Source organism: Vidua macroura, chromosome 2 (genome assembly GCF_024509145.1).
Source record: "Vidua macroura isolate BioBank_ID:100142 chromosome 2, ASM2450914v1, whole genome shotgun sequence".
Classification (NCBI taxonomy): Eukaryota; Metazoa; Chordata; class Aves; order Passeriformes; family Viduidae; genus Vidua; species Vidua macroura.
Genome location: NC_071572.1, coordinates 78,748,869 through 78,769,720, shown reverse-complemented (window position 1 = coordinate 78,769,720; position 20,852 = coordinate 78,748,869). Strand labels below are relative to the sequence as shown.

At 40.5% G+C, this 20,852-nt stretch overlaps 1 long non-coding RNA gene across 2 annotated transcripts in view; it reads left to right on the top strand.

Moving 5' to 3' along the window:
- The window catches only part of LOC128803697 (uncharacterized), a 46,703-nt gene extending 26,249 nt beyond the window's left edge, over positions 1 to 20,454 (top strand). Inside the window, exons 4-6 of one of the 2 annotated variants that reach the window (XR_008435814.1) lie at positions 8,891 to 9,033; positions 12,280 to 12,395; positions 19,280 to 20,454. This is a non-coding gene — a long non-coding RNA (uncharacterized LOC128803697). Of the gene's footprint in view, positions 1 to 8,890; positions 9,060 to 12,279; positions 12,396 to 19,279 lie in introns of both variants that reach the window. The other variant, XR_008435813.1, reaches the window with a different exon arrangement.
- Positions 20,455 to 20,852: the final 398 nt, after the last annotated feature.

The window sequence follows — 20,852 nt, the reverse complement described above, 5'->3', positions numbered from 1 at the left end:
TGAATTGAATGTCTTCAAGCTTCAGCCTAGGGGCAGAGATGAATGACAGTAATGCAACAAGAAACCCCTGTTTGGTAGGATTTCATGTATAGGCAGATTGCTATGATTTTTCCAATTCATAGGTAGGTACTTATATTTAAATCACAAGGGGATCTGCTATTCTAACAGAATAAATACATTAATTTGTAAGTATGTGGGGCTTTTATGTTCCAAGAAGCTGGTGAAGAGATGTGACATAAGAAGGGCTACTGCTATACAGCACCCTCTTGGGTGGAGATGGGCAGCCCCTGTGCTGCAATGAAACACCTCTTTTGTCTGAAGGCATTTTCATGACCCTGTGAAACTGAAGGCAATTCAGGCCAAAGCTGTGGTCTGCATTCCCAAGCAGACATTTGAGAGATACTACATAGTTCCCTCTGCCAAGGGTGTGACATCACTGACATGAGTCTTGGCACAGGGGATCCTTTGCCCAGATACCATCCATTGTCTCTGTCTGCATTATCATGTGTTGCCATCCCCACAGCAGCTATCTGATCTGCACATTCAACTGCTATAGCACACTTCTTCACCCTGGCCCTGCACTCTTGTCAGCACAAACTTAATCTTATGACCTTATAGGATAGATCCTGCAGGACTTACATATATGGATCTGGTATTGTCTCTGCACAAGGGAAAATTCTGTGGACCTCAGGGATTTCATTACAACCTCCATGTGCCACTCATTGCTCTGATCCTTCACTGTATGGGCTACTTGACACTTGTTTTATCTATGGCCTGAGGATGAGAGAGGATAAAAGTTCTCCACTAGGATCAAATAATCTGCTTCAATTGGCTTATTCCAGTCTCAGATTCTGGTCTAGATCAGTCAGGACCTGACCCATTAACTGAACAGTGTTTCTGTTAGTATGAGACAATGGGTCTATGTCAACAGTGTGCTGGTTTGGCTTTACATCACATTGAAATCAAAGCTGTCATCATGTCATCAGCCTGTAGAAACACAGTGGTGAGTTCATCCACAATAGTTATTTAAAATCTTTTTTTTTTTTTTTTTTTTTTGAGCTGACTTTGATGGAAAACTCTGGGCTGACTGCCTTTGAGTTTGCTTCTTTATGTTGTTTGTTGTTCTGCTTCCTGGTTATTATTGATATCCCATCATTATCCAAATACTTTCTAACCACAGGAATTAGTGCAGCTACAAACTCTTTTTTGTTTGTTTGTTTCTTGTTTCTCCCCTTTGCTTGTAACTTATGAATATTTATTTGTAGAGGCCAAATGTCATGTCACAAAGTGTTTTCTATCCTTTCCCTGCATACAGGCACAATACAATGATTTACCATGAGACCACTGAGTTTAAATTCATTGTCTTGCAGCATTTATTGTTTTATTTATCCAGATAATTCTTATTTATCCATTCAAAGGATCATCCTGGCACAATTCCGTTTGTTGCAGTGGTGAGATTCTAATTCAAATGTTGAGCTTTAGCTTTCTTTATCAAAGAATTATTTTCCAAACATGCTTATCACCAAATAGCCTTCATTTGCAGCTGCAAGATATCTGGGTGGGAAATAAGAGACAACTTAGAAGTGCATGCCAGACCCGCTTTATTTGCAGATGTGCCATGTACACAGAATGCCCACCTGGTCTTTGCCAGCAGTAAAAAAGATATATAGTAATGTCTGCACTCAGTTTTGCAATGCTGAAAGCTTTCTTTTCATGGAAAAAAAAAAAAAAGTCTGGACATTTCATGCACTTATATGGTGTTTTGTAGCCTTGTACTTTAGAGCCAAAGGAAATGTACATGTCCAAGACAGTTTGTTGGATACACAGGCAGTATTCTTGGAACTAGACTTAACTGTAATCATTAGGGAGAGAGATCACTTTGTTGCTTTCCTTATGCTAGCATAGCCAATGTGCTATGCAGTTTGAACCTCTGGCCTCCTCTTCCTCCTCTTCCAGATCAGTAAGCTTTCCATTCTGAAAGCCACAATTCCATACATGATAGATTGATGAGCAGCACTTATACACAAAAACACACAGAATTTTGTTCTTTTTGCACTTTATCCCTGAAAAGCCTCACACTCACATGTATAATAATCTACCATCTCTATTCTTGAGACTTACAGTCACTACTCCACATCTGCCTTGATGGCTGAGTCATCTCACCTAACATTAGGCATCTGTAGCATAGATGTCTACAGCTAAACCAGGCATCTGAATTGCTTTTTGTAGTCAGTGGACAGAAAAAGGTACTTGCAGGGATCAATGTTAGTGTTTTTTTTATTTCAAAACTGGCCTGTGTTAGATATTTAACCTAGATGAAACAGATTCTGTCCTAAAATCCCTTTAGTAGATCTTTACCGTGCATAAAGGAAGTTTGGGATACTGGCCTGGATTTATACATATATGTTATAGTGGCATCCAAGCCCTGTCATTTCTGTTCATAGCAAAACCTCATATTGGTTCTAGCCTCGACTATGAAAACCTGATTTTCACTCGTTTCATCACTGTGTACTGTACATGATCTTGTCAGTCAGACCCATATGCTGGATACCAATTTTGATTTCTTTGACCTCTTTTGAATTCATTTGAATATGGTCTCAATTGTTTAGGTTCCTCTAAGATAAAGCCCTACCTATACATCTCATCAGCAAAAATTGTATGCAAGTTTTAGGCCTTTTGCATGAGCAAGATGCAGAAATTGTCTAAACTTAAACTACTTAAGAGTATAAAACTTTACTCAGAATATGGATAACTCTTAGCTGTGCAGTTCTTATGTACAATCCATACTCTACATGCACATCTGTATGGTTTTACTGACTTCCCCTTCTGTGTTCATCAAAACTCAGCTGTATCTCTTCACTGAGGTTAACAGCTTTTCTGTCCTCTCTTCCAATCATGCATACTGAGAGAATGACTCCTGCTTCTGCCACATATTTGCCATGTTAAAAAAAAAAAAAAAAGTATTCCTATTAATGATCTCTCAGCCCATTCATTGTTCTAATTCAGATTCCTTCTTGCAGCTCTCCTTGGCTATGATGCCTAGAAAATTCTTGGCAATCCACGTTGTCTGGCTGGCTAATGCAGTTGCATTGCTTCCTCACTCTCCATCTAGGTCTTTCGTATTTTGTCTTGGATTTAGATTCTAAAGCTATTTGTCCATGTGTATACAGTACTGAGCTCAACTTCTGCTGAGCCACTATGGTATAGAAATATTAAAGCATTAGTAAAGAAAATAATAACAATGAGAAAAATTTTGAAAACTTAAGGGTAAATAGCATTTTGCAAAAGCTTTCCAGTGGAGATTTCCACTGTCCTATTTCATAAACTAACTCTGTGCTTCCTTTGTTAGAAAATCTTTATTCTTCTGGTTTCGATTCTTTCATACTTTTAAGTTGAAAAGCTTCAGCTAGGTTCTGAAGCCAACACTATTGCAAGCATGCAGTCCTTTGGCAAAATTCTTGTATCTTGTTTTTGTCTGTAAAATACCATGCTTTAGAATAAAAGATCACCATCATTTTGCTCAAGTAAGGCTGAAAATTTCCAGGCTGTGGCAGGTTTCTACCATCTGCTGCTCAGAAAGAAAGGGTTATACTTAAGTGGACATTGGTGAGACAAGATTTATTGGTAGTTTTTTGTTGGATCAGCTGTTATAGTTTGAAAAGTTAGACAATTTTCAAAAATATAAGGCCTTAGTATGTCACAAAACTTAATGTGTATAAAATGTCCATACCTCATGCCATAGAAACAAGAAACAGGTAAAACACAGTAGAAGAGGTGTAATATACAGCCAAGACCTGAGACACCACCTCACTTGGTCTAGAAAGAGCACAATCAATGCTATATCAATAATGTATTTTTTTTTTACCAAGGGATACCATTCTACTTAACTAGATGGAATGTTTGAAAATAGGTGTTTAAACACCTCATAAGGAATTCAGAACAGAAAGAAAACCTCCACTGATTCTGTGGAGTAGCTGACAAGAGCTATCCTAGCCTGGAATCCACAGAGAGCAATTACAGCTGTGATTACAGTCTTGGGAGATAAATATCCTTCTTTGAAAATGTTCTTCTAGACCTCCTATCCTTCCCTCAAACAGCCCTCTCCTTTGAAACCAAGGTGTCATTTACAGAGATACAGTTTCTTCAGGTCTTCTGCTTTGTGTGGTGTCTCATTTCTATGTTATCTCCAGTGAAATCTTGGTCAGGTGATAACAGGTGGAAGAATTAAACTACTGCATGTCAATAATTAATAATAATACAAATATATCTGAGACATAAGAATTATGAATTAATTGAACTTGTTTTTCCAAAATGTATGAAAGCTAGTCACTATCAGGACAAAAAACCAGTTTTTGGGGACCTGTCTCATGTACCTGTCACCATTAAGCACTTATTTATGCCTTATTAAAACATTTGGCCACAAAGACTGGCTGAAGAGAGCTGCCCAGGATAGAATATAGATGGCTATAGGTGTTTCATCAGGAATAAAAGTCTGTGCAAAGCTCTGTCTCAGTGGAATCAGTCATCAGTCCTTCTGAAATCTGCTAAGCTTTCTGAGGCACCTCAACATCTTTGCCTTATCTTGTATATCCTTTTCCTCTGGATAAATGTTTTCTGCTCTGTGCTAAACATGCCTTATGTGCTGGGAAATGCTGTTGATCTGGCATGGTGCCTGAAAGGTTTTGCAGATGGGCAGGAATGTTTTGTTCTGATAAAGAAAGGCCTGCAGATGCAAGAATATCAATTCTCAAGAAAAAGGGAAGGAGAGTATCTGGTGCAATGTAAATAACCCCCCTTTTCTCACGGACAAGGGAAATGTTTAGTAGTGCTCAACATAACCAGCTCTACCCATTATTTTGTCTGTGAGGAGCACCTGATCTTCACCTTGGTGATTTATCATCCACATGAGTAACTTTTACAAGAGGCAGTGAACTTATCTGATGTTAAGACATTTGATTGCAGAGATTGTTACTGCTTCAAGTCTGTTGATCCTGACATTTTGGCAACATCTGTACATGACTTTCTCTATTACAGCTCCAGGACTGTCACTTCCCTTCTCTTCACCAAGGTCTTGATTTGATACAGTGTCTGTGCAACACTGTGAAATTTGTCACCTTTATGTAACACAGCAGTGTTCCAAAAGGCAAATATTTTTGAATTTATACTTGAAACTTCAGGCTTTATTTAATAGGATCCACTTGTGTACAGGGGCCTGTACACATCAGGTATGAAAGTGGCCTGAGAGACACTAAAGACTGTAATATTGAGCCCTCAGTTAACCTTTTTTATTTTTTTCTTTTACAATTTTAAGAATAGTCTTGGATTGCACTGCATCCGTTTACAACACTCGTAGCCAGGCGCATAGGACCAAAACCAGGATATCCTAAATTAAATGTCTAAACTAGAGTGGATAGATGGTGCTGCCTCCTCCACTGACTGCACATGGACCCCAAGGGGATTAACTGAGACAGTCATCTCTGCTATGGACATGGGGCACTGGGGGCAATCTAACTTGCCTGAAAATACCTGAAAGCACTCAAGTAACTGTGTTCCAGCACAGAAGTATGCATGATGACAGTTGCTGTAGGACAATTGCCTCTTTGTACTGCCAATGAATATAGTTTGTCCCCATAACTCAAGCAGCCTGAGCAGTCAAACAGATAGGTGAAGTTTCACAGTGGTTCTACATGTGCAATATTTGTTTCTTTCTTCATCCCTGAAACCCTAAGGAATACGGGTACTAGTTGTTGAACTAGAGTGTATATGTGTTCGGATTACATCTTTACATCATCACATACTATTTTGTCCCACAGAAGAGGGTACAAGATGTTTTCACAGGGGGAAGAAATTAGGACAACCTTCCATCAAGCATCTGCTTAGCTTTTCAGCCTATATACATAGGATATATAAGGACATATATGTCCTTTTTTGCATAGGACATATAGGGAAATGTAATAGTAATTTGCCTGTGAATCCTGTTCATGGTGCAGCTGGGGAATGAGTGGAATGGTAAAGGATGAGAAGACAGTGCAGAGAAATAAGTTTATTTTTTAGCATCAGTTTCCTCCTGAAAATATGCTGGAAAATGCAGAGAGTGGGAGAAAAAATGAGTTTATCAGCACAGATTAAGGAAGAAAGTTACAGGAATGTAGAATAAATGGTAGCATGACTGAAAAACTGTATAGTCACTGTAGAGATTTGAAAGAGTTTAAGATTCAATGAAACACCAATAAAACTATATAGCACATTTGAATGCTCATCCAGTGTTTTAGTATTGAGAAGACAGGGGAAGTAAAGTTTATTTTATGTCTGGAAAATTCAGTACTGGTCTCTGAAAAGGAACATCAGCAGTATGTTCTTCATTTAACTTTCACTGCTCTCTTAGGTGTAAAACAGCCCAGTGGTTGCTCTAGTGGAAGGTCCTGGCTGGATTTAGATGAAGCTCTTCTAGCTCACAGTCTCCCTCCTGAATGTCTGTATCGTGCAGATGAGCACAGTGTAGAACATCCTTTAGGAAGTGCTGATTCATACTGGCAAATCCACATAGCAGAGATGTTCCTAGTCTTGTCCACTGTAATCTTTCTGGAGCAGATGCCCTGCATGCAGAAAGCAGAAGTAAAAAAATATTCTCTGCCAGAGCCAGCTGGTGGTGGAAGAAGTGGCCACTGCTGCCTGTGTCATACATCTCTCCACCAAAATGAGTATTCTTTCTTGTCTTTTAAAATACCAACTCCATGGGTTTCTCTTGACGAAGCAGTGGGAATACATTTCTGACTCACTTAGGTGAAAAAGGGACAACTTGGCTTAAAAAGTTTAAATAATTCCTTTCTACAATCTAGATCACTTTGCCAGAGGGATGGCTTTGGAAGTGCCTATATAAACAACTGATCTGGCAGATATGGAGGGTCAGGAATACATGAAAGAGAGGCAACAAAGAAAATTTGGGAGTGATAACTTCTTCCAGTGTCACAGCTCAATCTAGAGGAAGGTATCAGCTCACAGACTGAAACCATGCCACCCAGAAAGGGCTGATGTACTACAGCCAATAGTGAAACCATGCTTCGGTGTCTGGGATACTGGTTAAGCTACAATTCAAAATGGAATGACATGCTAGAAAGATGATATCAATATGACAAACCCTTAGACATCTTTTGAAAAGGAAATTTATGTCTCAGCCTTACATTATAGTACTCTAAATCCATCTAAATAAAATGAATCAGGAAGAATCAGGAGACAGAAAGTTGGACTTGAATGAGCCTTTGAATAGTTAAGCTATCCAAGAGAAGTAAAATAGATCAGAGGCCAGAGATGAGAGAAATCAGTAATTACTCCACCCATGTTCACCACAGCCAAGAGTTAACACGGAGTAGCCAAAAGTTTGGAGTAAAAGCTGCAACACTCAGCATGGCAATACCAAATGGCCAGCGACACTCCAGTCCTGGCAGCTTGGTGTCCTACAGCATTTTCCCTGAAATCATGTGTTATATAGACCTGGCAGTGATGGTGAGGACAGTGTTGCCTTTTCTGTCACAAATGCCAGAAGCAATGCTACCCCCAGATCTGTTCTAGGGAGAAGGATTAAATGAGAGAACAAATGCTCTTGTTACTTACCATGACTCTTCCAAAGGAAGAGCATAATAAAACACACTTTAAAAAAGTCTACCCAAACTAAACTCTCACTTATGTAATAAGAAAAACAACTTGTATTATTTTCTGTAAAATTTTCATCTGGGGGCTACTCATATTATATTCTTTGTTTGAAGTGCTGACCATGGATATATTTATGAATGTTCATTTCTGATCTGGAAAGAAGTGAGAAGCAGGAAGGCAAAACCTGCAGACTAGTCAGTATTATTTCAGGAAGGAAAGACCTGGAGACAGAGCAGAGAGTTTTTGAAGAATATTCTGAAATAATGTGCTCAGCTTGGCCACTGGGTCTAATAAAGGATATAGTTAAAAGAAAAAGGCTGAGAGATGGGCAGTAAGACTCACATAAGAATGGAAAACCATGAGTATTAATGGAAAAATACTAAAATTTAATTTTAGTAGCTGGACAACAAGTGGAGACTATGATGAATTGCATGAAATGAACACTTAAAAGAGGCACATTGGGATTCTTCCATTCATGTGCTTTTCACAAGAAGCCATTCACAGAAAGAATAGCAGTGAACATGAAAGGCAGGAGGGAAATGTTATTTCAAATACTGTACAACCCCCATTGACTTACAAGGTACTAGAGTGAGAGATTAGCTGTTCTTAAAAGAGAATTTTTTATTTTTTAATTAGTATTTTCTGTATATTCTCATGAAAAAATGGAAACATTCTCATTTAAAGGATTAGCGATGAAACTGTGGTATGTAAGAAATATAAACTCTAAAATTCCATGGCATGAATGCAGCCAAACTGTAAGTGAAACTGAAACAAGGTAAGTTACTCTATTTTGATTGTTTGTGGTAGCTGCTGGCATTCCAACATCTATCTAAAAAATAAAGCCATGCCAATATGAGCTATAATAATTCTTGGGATTAGATTAGAAAACAGAGATATGCAAATAATTTTTTCCTGAACACCTTTTGAGACTTCTCCTTCTGGAAAATGTGATACCAGCTTTTGGTAAGGAATTTATTACTTTACAAATTGCAATGAATCAGAACTACAGTGAATATGAAATGAACATACACAAGGGGAGGACAGATGATCATAACCAGCAGTCTGATGGCCAGTGCCTGCTTAGCTGCTGTGTGAATCTATGTATGAGCATGAGTATCGTTAAAATACTACCTTTTCTTTAAATGTTTCCCTGGGCAAAACAAAACAAAGGCTAGACTAAGTGATCATCATTGTAACAACTCTTAAACAAAGACAATGCAGTGTTTCTTTTCTTTTCCAGTATTTAAACATCTTGTTGTTGAGCTAAGAGTAAAATAATGCTGTTCTGAAGAAGCCTATACATTATCCTGATGTGCAGCAGCTGAAGATTTAATCAAGGTTGCTGACTGGGACCTTCTCCCTAAACCGCTAGTCTCCTGTAAGGTATTTAACACAGTCACTGCATTCCAGTGAGTATCTTCAGGGAGCTTGAAAATAAGCTGATCTCCAACTTTCTTTGTGGTCTGTAGTCCAAGATGTAGGCAGGGCTCATTGCAATGACAATTTGAAAATGCACACCTAATAATACCTCTCCCATGTGTCTGTATTGTTTTGAAACTTGACTTTTTATATAAAATGATCTGCTTTAAGGTGCTTTTAGGTCTACAGATGAATTGTGAGGATGGTGTTAACTGTGGCATTTTGCTATGAGGTCAGAGAAACTTTGGGCTGTGACTCATGAGCACAGGCAGATGAAAAATGGCTGTAGGAGCTGACACCTATAACATGAACATAGATTTCAATGTCCTCCATTGCACTGACATTGGAATTTGTCCAGTCTCTTAATGAGCTGGTTCTGGGCACCAAAGTGCCAGGAAACTACTTCAGTGAAATAAGTGAAAGTTTTCTGTGCATTTATTGCCTTGGAGTGGGGTCCTCGAGAGTCATATAAACATGAGAGCTGGCACTAGGAACAGGATGGGAAGGTAGAGGCTAATCAGGTTGGTTTAAATTGTCACCTAATTGTGACCAAAGGTGGCAACCACACCTGCAGATGGAGATCCTTTGCTGTGCTCAGCGGCGTTTGCTGCTGCTTCCAGACTCCTCCTCCCAACACAAGGTGCTGCTGCCCAACATCTGCTTGCAAAGCTGCCCTCTTGGGTCACAGTGAGCCAGGAGATTTCCCATTAATTAAGAAACCAAACTATTTGTGCTTGAAACGGGCTGGGAGACAGGTCTGACAGAGGAAAGATACAGGCAGCTCCAAACATGGCAAGAGGTGTGATGGGCTGGGCACACAGGATACTGGCAGCAAATGTGGTCATGGCTGTTTACCATAGGTATGCTGGTTTCTACACTTAGAAAGCTATGTTTTGTCTTTAAAAAAAAAAAAAAAAATAGGCACCCCCCCCCAAACAAACAAAACAATTCCCATAAAAACCAAAGATAAATTAGGAGGTGGTGCTTGATAACAAAACCTATTCTTACAGGGAAGAAATACCAGGTGCCACTTAATGTGACTAGCGGCTGGGGCCAGGCACATTTCACAGGAGAAATAAGGCACAATTGTTCAACTGTGAGAGTGATTAACCAGTGGAACAGACTACCATGGGAAGCAGCAGATTTTCCATTTCTTCAAGTCTTCAGCTCAGGACTGGATGCCTTTGTGGAAAATACTTTTAATAAACATGAGATTTTGGGCTCAACACTAGCTAATTCAGTAAAACTCAGTTGTGCTTATTAAACGGGAGGTCAAGTTGGATCATATAATACCCTTTCTGCTCTTAAAAATCAATGAAGTGTAAATGAAACAGCTATTGAACTCCATTATGGAACTGGTTAGGGAACACATTCCTATGCTTTCCTTCTCAGTGGCAATGTTTTGGCTGGAATATTGCAGGCTCTGGTGTCCAGGACAGCATCTTGCTCCTGCTTAACCCTCCTCTGAGGTCAGCCTGTCTCTGTCTGAAGCCCTTCAGCTATGATTATCTCCAATTTGATTATCTCCAGTTCTTTGTGTCTAGTTCAAGTTATGTTACATAAAAGCAGAAGTACAATATTATGAGAAAAAGAAGCATGCTTAGTATCACATGAAAGGTAAATAGAAAGAAGCTAATTTAGTTAGATACAACAGATGCTACATGTGAATAAAGTCTGAGTAACAATTTTTTTCATGCAGTCTTAAATCTGCAATTTTCTCAGCAACTCATCTCAAAAGTCCTGAAAAATGCTGGGGGTTTTTTATTCCTGAAAGTAATAAAACAATACTTAAAAGTGAACTTTTCCTCAATAAGGCCCGAAGTCCATTAGTGAGGAAATCATCATTATTATTTGCTTCAGATTTATAGACAGAAATGAAAAAAAGTGAGTTGTTCATAGGTACTCAGAAACTAGTGAGGGTGATCCTGCTATCTGTATCTCAGACAAGTGTCCGACAAGATTAGGAGTATACATATCTGTATTTTATTGCAAGAAACCAAATATATTTTCCTAAAGGGTTTTTCTGTGGCTGTCTTGATAATAGTCCTGAAAGAAGTGGGCTAAAGAATGCTCTTACTCATAGTTGGATCTGATAATTTCTGTCAAATACAGTTGCATGACATAACGTATAGCTAAAGCTGTAGGCATTTCTGGTACCCTCTGGAGTGACATTTCCAACCATTTAACATGTTCTTTAGATGCAGTTAAGATGGTCAGAGTCAATCCATAGCTGGCAGTGTGGGTAATATGCATCCCAATAGCAAATGAGAGATACAACAGGTGGGAGAGGAGTAGATGCAAAGTGCCTGGTGCTCAGCCTGAAATTCAGCACGCAACTGCACAGCTGCTCTGCATGCACAGAGCTGGTGCCTATGTGCCACCCACATATTTACAAGGAATCATGATTAGGAACAGTTAGCTTGTACAGACTTGGACAGTCTGTGCACTTAAAAGCAAGCCTTCAGTCTGAGGATGAACTAAAATTACTGTTTTATAATACTACAACATGGTTATCACCCATTAAAGAGTAACAGCATATAGACAAGCACAGGCCATGGTACACAGAAAGGAATTTGAAGGCTTCAGAGTTTTCATAGTAACTTTTTTTCCTACCAGCCATCTTTAAAAACCCCTTTCCTGCAATAAGCCAACATGCACACTGTGGAAATATTACCTCTTCAGTTTCTCAAAGATTATCAGAAATACGTAGCTACCCTGAGCCCAAATCTTACCTTGGCACTAAGGGTGAAGGAAACAGGCCAGCAAGACTTTTCCCTGATTCTGCTGCAATGTAATCTGTTAGACTATTTTGTTCTCTACTAATCCCTGTTAATTCTGTGCTTCCTCCTTGTCTGCCCTGCATCTGGAATATGCCTGTATAGAAGGGAATTCAAGAGGCCATTGGCCTCACTGGCCTTACATAGGATCAGTTATGCTAAACTATTCATAACTGACATTTCTCTAACCTTAAAGCTTCCATATATTATCCTTCACAACAACCTATTCCTATTAATTATCTATTAGTAAATTTTCCCTATACATAAACTGAATCTTCTTTACTGCAATTAAAGCCCATTGCTTCTTCTCCTGTAGAAAAGAATTTATTTCTTCAATGACCTTTCCCTTTTTTCATTTTTGTTATCACCTCTCTTCTCAGTTTTCTCTTATTAAGGGTTAGAAGTTCCAGTTTGTTCTGTTTTTCCATTGCAGGTCATGGTTTCAAACCTATCATCATTCCTGCTGGTTCTTCTCTGGACACTTTCCAACAGAGCCAAATTATTCTTGAAGCATAGTTCCTGGAACTGGATATACAGATAAGACCTTAGGTACAGTAGTTGACATTATTCAAGCCTTTATGTTATAATCCTCTCAGCCTCCTTCTTGAGGAATGGTCTTTACTTTTATGTTGTCTGTCCTGTGCTTGTGCAGTTGCACATTTCTGCCCAAGTGCATTATCTCAAATTTGTATCCATTAAAAAGCTCTTTTCAGACCCTTCTATAAATATGTCAAGAGTGTATGGCTTTCTAATCCTATACCCCAGTGTTTTTTCAGTCCCCTCCCATCTCTTTGTCATTTCCATGTGGAACGTGCCCACTTTCCATTCCAGCAGCTAAACTATTATTGAATAAATTGAAAAAGACTTAACGAGGGAAAGTTCCACTTGGTAATGCTGCTACACTAATAAAGGATGGCAGCAAGGAACAGTGCAATGCAATTGTGACAGCACTGTCCTAGTCTAGTAATACCCAGAACAGAGATAGACCAAATTTTTCTTCTCCAGCCTTTTAAGGTCTTCAAGTAGAAAAGTGATGCAAAGATGTTTTGGGCCATAGTTTAACCTGTTATGTTTTAAAGCAGCAAAAGTTTATGTTTTCTGTTTCCTGCCTTCCCTTTGGCACATGTACCCTGCACGACCTTTTCTATCAGGTCAACACAACTATTTGTGTGGCCAAGTGGTAAACCAGATTGGGAGAAAACTAAGACAGTAGAAAGAGAAGATGCATAGCTCATGGATAGATGCCTGCTCTGAACCAGGTCACTGTGGAGATTGTGCCCATACAAGGAAAGGGACAGGAAAGCATGGCTGGAAGTGTATGCTGACAATGGGTTTAAGAAAGACTCAGCCTTTGCTGCTGCTTGGAGAAATTGTCCATGCACCTCTCTGCCCTTGCTTTTTCTCTGATGCTGGCTCTAATATTTCAAAATATTCTGTTCTTTTCAGCTTCATTAATTTTGACTTTGGTTGGATCCTTGATCTGGCTGACCACAGGACAGGTGTTAGACATAGGAGAGAGGCTCCTGAAAATGTAGTTTCACGGCTGGCTCTCATCAAGCTAAAGTGATGTTTTGGCCCAGAAGCATTTTCTTTACTGTGCCTTCCACCAGCTCAGCATGAGGCTGTGTGACTGACAAAAGGGCACAGCAAGCACCAGCAGTGTGTCCTGGGCTGTTGCATCTGTACCTTAGGCACCTGGGCCTTCTGTATTGCTAACAGCCTTCCATCTGCAACTCCAAACTTGCCTCCCAGAACTGGGCCCTCTCACCCTGACTGCCTTGGCAATGTTCCCCAGAGCTCCTGGGACAATATCTTTCCCTTGTTTTTCTCATGCTGTTGTTCTCATGCTGTTATTCTGTTGTTCTCACGTTGTTATTCTTATGACCTTGCACCTGCAAGTCCCTGATAGTGTTCTCAGCAGGTTCTCATGGGAAGTGATTGCCACCCGCATGGGAATCACTCCTCCTTTCCCTCTTTTCCCTACCCTTTGCTTCTGGTTTACATTTCAGGGGGCACAAAGCTTAACAACCACCCAGCATGTGGCACCCACAACATAAGTGGTTTCAACTAATAGCATTTGAGTGGGTCCCAGTAACCATTATATCATTGTTATGGTAAAAGCACTACAGGGCAGCTTGGAGAAAAGTTTAGGAGAGGATGCTTTCTGAGGACCCTCTCCCCATTTTTTTTAACAATCCATGTAGAAGAGCTCTGCCTTTCTTTTTCTCAATCTCTCTAGTTATTTTTTTCACTCTTAGTTTCAATGTATGCCCTCAGCCTTGAGCCCCATTAATAAATATTTGTGCATGTGAACTTGTTGCCACACCCTGTGTGCATCAAAGGAAAGGCTTGTAAGGAAGGAATCCCCTGACAGCCCCCTTGCTCTAGCAACACCACCTCCTATACCAGCCTGCAGCATCATGCAGGGAAGAGTGCAGCTCCATGCAGTTTAAACAAATGGGTTTAGCTGATGGGTTTGCCATCCTGTGCAGTAGATGGGAGGGAACATACGGCTGAGGGAAGACAGAAAGTGACAGCGGAATGGCAGCTGCATTGCACTGGAATAGAGTGAAAACATATTCTAAGTGGGAAGGAATAAATAGTAATACCCAGGAATTTCCTCTTTGTAAAGAGACAACAAGTTTACATGAACTGGCATGACCAGGGGAATTGTTCTGGCACTGAAAGCTGCCTGTCACCACAGAGACAGGCAGATCCTAGGGAGCAGAGTTCTTGGGAAAAGAAGGCACAAGAGAAAAGTGATGAGGTGATAGGACACAGGAGCTGTTCCAGCAGCTGCTGGTGTGGACTGTTACCCTCTTAAGCACTGCTGGCAAATATGCCTGCACTCTGTTATGAGGTTTCACAGTTACTCTGGAGTTTTTCCAGTACTACTGGAAAATGAAACTGAAATATGAGCTGAGAGAATAAAGCATTCACTTAAATACAGATTAACCATAGGTGTTGGACCATTTTCCCCAGCAAATAACTCCTGCAGCGTGCAGCTAAAGAAAGTCTGAATTACAATGCATTACTGTCTCTAAGGCATTTCTATAATCATCACATTTTGCTGCAGCAAATCATTGCACTGAAGTTTTAGCATTGTGAGTAGCTTCTGAAGATGATGTCAACACAATCATCATGACTGTGTGTATTTCAGTGGAAAACACTTGGACTAAGCCTTGTGCATGCCTATTTCAATAGAAAAATATTTAAGGGAAAGTGTATTGCCATGGTGAACTACATAGAAAAACTAGGGTGTGGCATGGGAAGGCAAAAGTTACAGGCAAAGGCAAAAGCTGCATTTTTTAAAATTGTATTAATTTATCCTTATATTTTTTTTGCATTAGCTGCTCCTTTGGTGACACAGAACAGACAGTGTAGCACAAGGCCTGAGTCTGTACTGTCTTCCCTACAGACTGGCTCTGTAGCAGGGTGGCTTCTCTAAGAGTATTCCCTGGTGTTAAGAGACACTCAAGCCAAGAACTGCCTGCCAAAGGGGCTCCAAGTAGTAATGGAAGCATGAGGCTTCCCTGGATGCTCCTGACCTGTTGTATCTTTATCTTTCCCAAGTAGAATGCAAACCTTTGTGGGGATCATCCTTGTAGTGTTTTTGGGAAGATGGGGAGAAAAATCCTAGGGAGGTAGCTTCATGTACTTCTGCTTTGTACAGATGGCAAGTGAAATACAGTTTAGCTGAATGTTAGTTTCTTATCCTGGCCTTACAGATTCTTTGGTGTTATGGTAATTTAGTGCTTTAATATTCACACTTCTATGGACTAGTTCTGGGATGGGCAATAGGATGGACAGCACCCCTTAGCATTTAGAACATTTTTAACTGCTGCTGTTTCAGGCCACACCAGCAGGTGAATTCCTGTTGATGGCAGAGGTTGCATCACAGAATCTTTATTGTATTTTGTCCCTGAGCCAGTGTGTGGGACTGTAGGTCTCCCCATTTCTTCTACAAACTGGGCTCCAAAGTCCCTTTGCAAATATGCTTCATGTACTGTAATGTGCCTGTCTGGTTCAGTGGGAGCTCCTTCACATGCAGAAGAAACTATTCTGGAAGAAAGGTCACTTTGAAGTAGGCTAAAGGCTCTGTTCACATGAGCTGTGGGTCCATGAGGATTTTTTGATGACAATACTGGCTTAAGTAATTCTGGCCTTTTTTCCTGCCACCTCCCTCTCTTACCACCAATTGTTCTTGCACCACTCCCTGCACTGTGACAACAGCTGTTTGTGTACTACTTCGTGAACAAACAAGGGAACTGATCTAATACAACAAAATAGAGATGTACTCCTTGTTTGCTTCTGCCAGTTCACTTGACTTGTGTGATTCTTTACACAGCTATGTAAATCACTCCTTGGCAGACAATAGAAGGGCAGGTGGAAGCAAGAGAAATTAGGCGGATGGGGTGGGATGGGACTGGCTGAGCCACGCTGTTGCTGATCACGAAGGCACAGACTGAGATGATATTTTACTGACACAAAACTGCTTGTTGCCCCTCTGCCATCGTGGCAGCAGAGCTGTTAGAGCAGCATAGAGAATCCTACACCTTGGGTCAAACCCTTTCAACACTGAAGATAAACCATGAACTGAAGTGGCACACAGGCAGATTTCAGGACATTGCTAAACTGCAGCTCACCACTACCATCAGGATGAGATCTTGTTTCTCTGCTGTCTTTCACTCCTGGCTGCAGCTTCCTTTCTGGTGGTCATCAGAGAATTTGCATTTGTCTGGTTTTGCCCATTAGCTAAAGACAAAGGATCAAGTTACTTCATGCTTGATCAATTTTCTTCTGGGTTAGTGAGCTGAACTTGCTCACTGAGAGTGTTTTGAAAAGCAAAGCCCATGGAAGAACAGTGGTGGAAAACCAGAATTAGGAACATGAAGAAGGTTTGGAAAGGGGAGTGGGTGAGATATCCTTCCTTCAGCATCACTGAGCTGTCAGATCAACTCAGCTGTCTTGTCTTCTGATTCAGATACATCTTCCATTTTTATGCAGGTTTTTAGTTCTAGCAGATGGATAACGTATGTAAGTTTTATCCATATCATCTTGAACTCCTGCAGCAAGATTTAAATGTGTGAGCTGTTCCTTGCTTTCAGAGTATGAGTCAGCCAAAGGTTTGACCCATTAATCTTTCAAAAGTGAGAGGGGGGAAAAGACTGCAGCCTTTTCTGGCTGTTGCAGTCCCATTACACAAAAGGGATGCTACGGCTTTTCATGCAGATGCTTTTCCAATTGGTTTTTGCTGTTTTCATAAGGCAAAAACTATGTTAGCAGTCAGATTAAAAACTCAAGTGTGTTCTGAAAATCCAGGCATGTTTTCAGACTCTTAATAAAAATACCAGTAAAACAGCCCCTGTAATTGGGGATGGACTGACAAGACTATTGACAATACATGGAGCAGAACATAATCCACCTCAGTTGCCACGGCTATGTTTTCCCGACGAGCTAATACAATTTTAAAAATTAATTTTATCCAGTTAATTCAGTAGTTCTGATCTATAGACACATAAAAACCAGTTCATAACAATAATAAGAAACACTTTTTATAGATCAGATCCTGGTATCAGGTAATTTAGCTGTGGGGCTATCTCTGCACAGAGGTAAAATACTATGCTACCTAAGGCAGCATAGTACTGAGGCAGCACAAAGGCCAGGGCCCCTCTGTTAATGCAGGAGCTCTAAAGAGCCAGACTGAGATGCTTCACTGAGTAACAGGAGAGGCTGGAAGAAAACAGGTATTGCCTGGGGAAAATACCTCTCCATGCTCCCCGTGTCAGTGGGAACAAGAAGCTTGTTACCCAGGCCTCTACTCCTTGATGTCTGCCCACTAGCTCACTATTTCATACATCCTCCATTCCCAGCACAGCACAGCCCCTTCATCTTTAAGACGGCAAAATTAAGGGCTACCCACACAGTTAGAAACCCTGAGCTAATTCTAAGACTCTTTAGAACACCGCTATCATTTACATTCTTTCTTACATATCGTCTACTGCCTACTCTTGGAGACAAAAGTTCTCAGCCACCTGGAGCAGCTGGTTGCCAAAATCACCACTAGAAGAAGGCAGAGGGTATGTGGACTACCTGAAGCATATCAAGGAAGAAAGATGCCAGGGGAGATGTCTTGCTGGACCTGCCACAAACAAAAGTGAGCTGGTCAAAGATGAGGCTGCAGCAAACACAAGACTGTAGAGCTGAAAATCTTGACAGAAATGAGCAAGGCAAGTAGTAGAAGCACAACCCTGGACTTCAGGAAGGTAGATTTTGGCCTACTTGGGAATCTTTTTGGCAGGATCCAATTGGTATGGGGCTCAGGACAGGTGATTGATCTTCAATGATAAGCTCCTCTAAGAAATTAAAGAGCAGTCCATTCCAATGTGCAGAAAACCAAACAAGCGAGGCAGGAGACCGGCATGGATATATCAGGGATTCCCAGCTGAGCTCCAACACAAAAAGGAAATGTATGGTAAGTGGAAGCACAGATGGACTGCCCAAGAAGAATACAGAGACATTGCTTCAGTGAGTAGGGCTAGTGTTAGGAAAGCTAAAGCTCATCTGGGAGATGAAACCAGACAGAGAGGGGAAGGTTACCAGGAAAGGCTTCTGTAGGTACAGTGGCAGCAAAAGGAAGGCTGAGGAACATACAGATCTGCTGCTCCATGGAGCAGGGGGCAGACACAGTCACAAAGGACACGGAAAATGCAAAGGACACAAATTGAAGCATGTGAATTTCTGACTAATTATAACTTTTAAAAATTATTACCATGAGGATAATTAAACACTGAACACAGAAGACCACAGTGGTTGCAAAATATCTTGTGTTGAAGGAATTCGTAACTGGACTCAATTAGGCCTTGAGGAACTGGTTTTAACCAGCCCTGCTTTGAGCAGGGGTTAGAGATGATGAGCTTTGGAGGTTCCTTCCAACCTCCAGCATCCCATGATTCTGTGAAGAAGCTTGCCTGGTACAGAATGAATGAAAAGCGTGAGACTGATTTACTTTCAACCCATATATATATAAAAAAAGTATTTCAATGTCCCTGAATGATCCAGGAATATTGTGGTATGTATTAAAAAAACCAACAATCCAGAACCAGACTATCTATTAAGACCCCATGTCTTCGATGCATTGCAGAATATTTTTGACATTTATTATTGCAATCCTATGAGAACTCATATTTGGCAAAGTCTTTCCATTTATATTAAATCCAGCCTCCCAAGTACCCACCATGTGTTTTTAAAGTACCATTAAATCACTACTTAAAACTGACTGCAGATTAAAAAAAAAAAAATATTGTTCTCCTGTTTTCCTCTACATACTATATCAAGGGCCCTATTACTTCTTAGTTAATATGTGTATGGTATTTATATAGCAGTATTATACTAATTAAACAAATAATGAACTATAATATATTTTTTCATAGTACCCCTCTGGGATATAAGAACTGCTTCTCCCATAGCCCTGTTGAGAAACTGAGGCAGAGAAAAGCATGGAGGCTATCCAAAGAGAATCTCAGCAGAGCACAAATTGAAGCAAATTCCCTGAACTTTCAAGCTTGTGTTTAACCACACAATTAATTCGTTAAATAGAAGCTAGATGAAATGTACTATGACATTTGGAAACTGGGCTCTCCTGGTACACCAGTCTTTCATGTCTTTCAAGAAAGTGAAAGAAAAGCAAGTGGATTAGACTAAAAAGTGTCTCCAGAGGGAAGCAGAGCTATCACCCAGAGGAGGAAGTTCCCCAGCATCTAGGAAATAGGAGAAAGCACAGACCTGCCAGGGCACAGCCGTTTGTAAGGGAGATGAACTGACTGATTCTGGGAGTGGGTGAGGAGCCTTTCTGCATGCTGGCCATGAAGCACAGGCTAGATGAGTCTTCCACTTTCCTCATAAGCTGGTGAAATGTGGTGGAGTTGAACGTGCAGCTCAGCTGGCCGTCTGGAGCATGTCAGCTGACAGCTGCAGGACAAAGGGGAGCTGTCTTCTCACCAGTAGCTCAAGGGCACCCACAGGGAGAAGTTAAAAATTCTCCCTGCTGAAAACTTTGTGCCTGCCCTTCTTTCAATAAATCTGCAGCACAGTCGTGATTTAGTCTTAATGAGAAGACACCAGTCTAAAAAAATCCTGCTGTATTTTAGAAACAAGCCTGTATACTTTCCCACAAACACTTCTAACAAAACCTCAATCTTACAGCACAGACCTACACAGGGCTTTTACCTGTAAACTACCACCTTTTGCTATATGTAGTGCAATGCCTCATTGGAGCCTACAGTTCTGCAGAACTGAGTCTGTTTATTGCTAAAAACACTATAGTACACACATTTGAAGTATAGTACACACACCATTTGAAGTATATCTCTTCCTCTTTATCTCTGAAGTTCATGAGAGTTAAAATTTTATATACAAGGCACGGCTCACTTCTGTCACTGCCCTCAAAACTTTTTTGAGACTGGAATGTCTCCCTCAGGGAGAAAAGACTTGTTTCTACCTCTATAAGCATAGCAGATAAGATGATGTGCCTGTGGGCAGATTACTTTGCCCCTTTGTTAGAAGTTGTGGGGTTTTTGTTTTGTTTTTCTGTTCATAATTATTTTTACTCTGGGACCTGTGGTTTGCGAATAAATAAATGAACAAAAAAAACCTGCAAGTGCAGTTATTTAATTTATAGCTGCAGAAGGAGCTTGCCGGAGACTACAGAAGTAGGAAGCAGAGAAGAGCCTGTCTTTCTTATCCGGAAACACTATTTGCAGACTGAAGGACTTTAGTGGAGTAAGAGAACACACACACACACACAAAAAAAAAACCAAAAAACAAAAAAACCGAAAACAAAACCAAAAAAACAACCAAACAAAAAAACCCAAACAAACAAACAAAACCAACCCAACAAACCCTTTGGGCACAAGAAAAGATGGTCAAAGAGGTCGGTAACACCCGCAGCGAAAGGGGCTGTTTGTTTCTCCCTCACACGCGTGCTCGGGCTACAGGCAGCGCCGG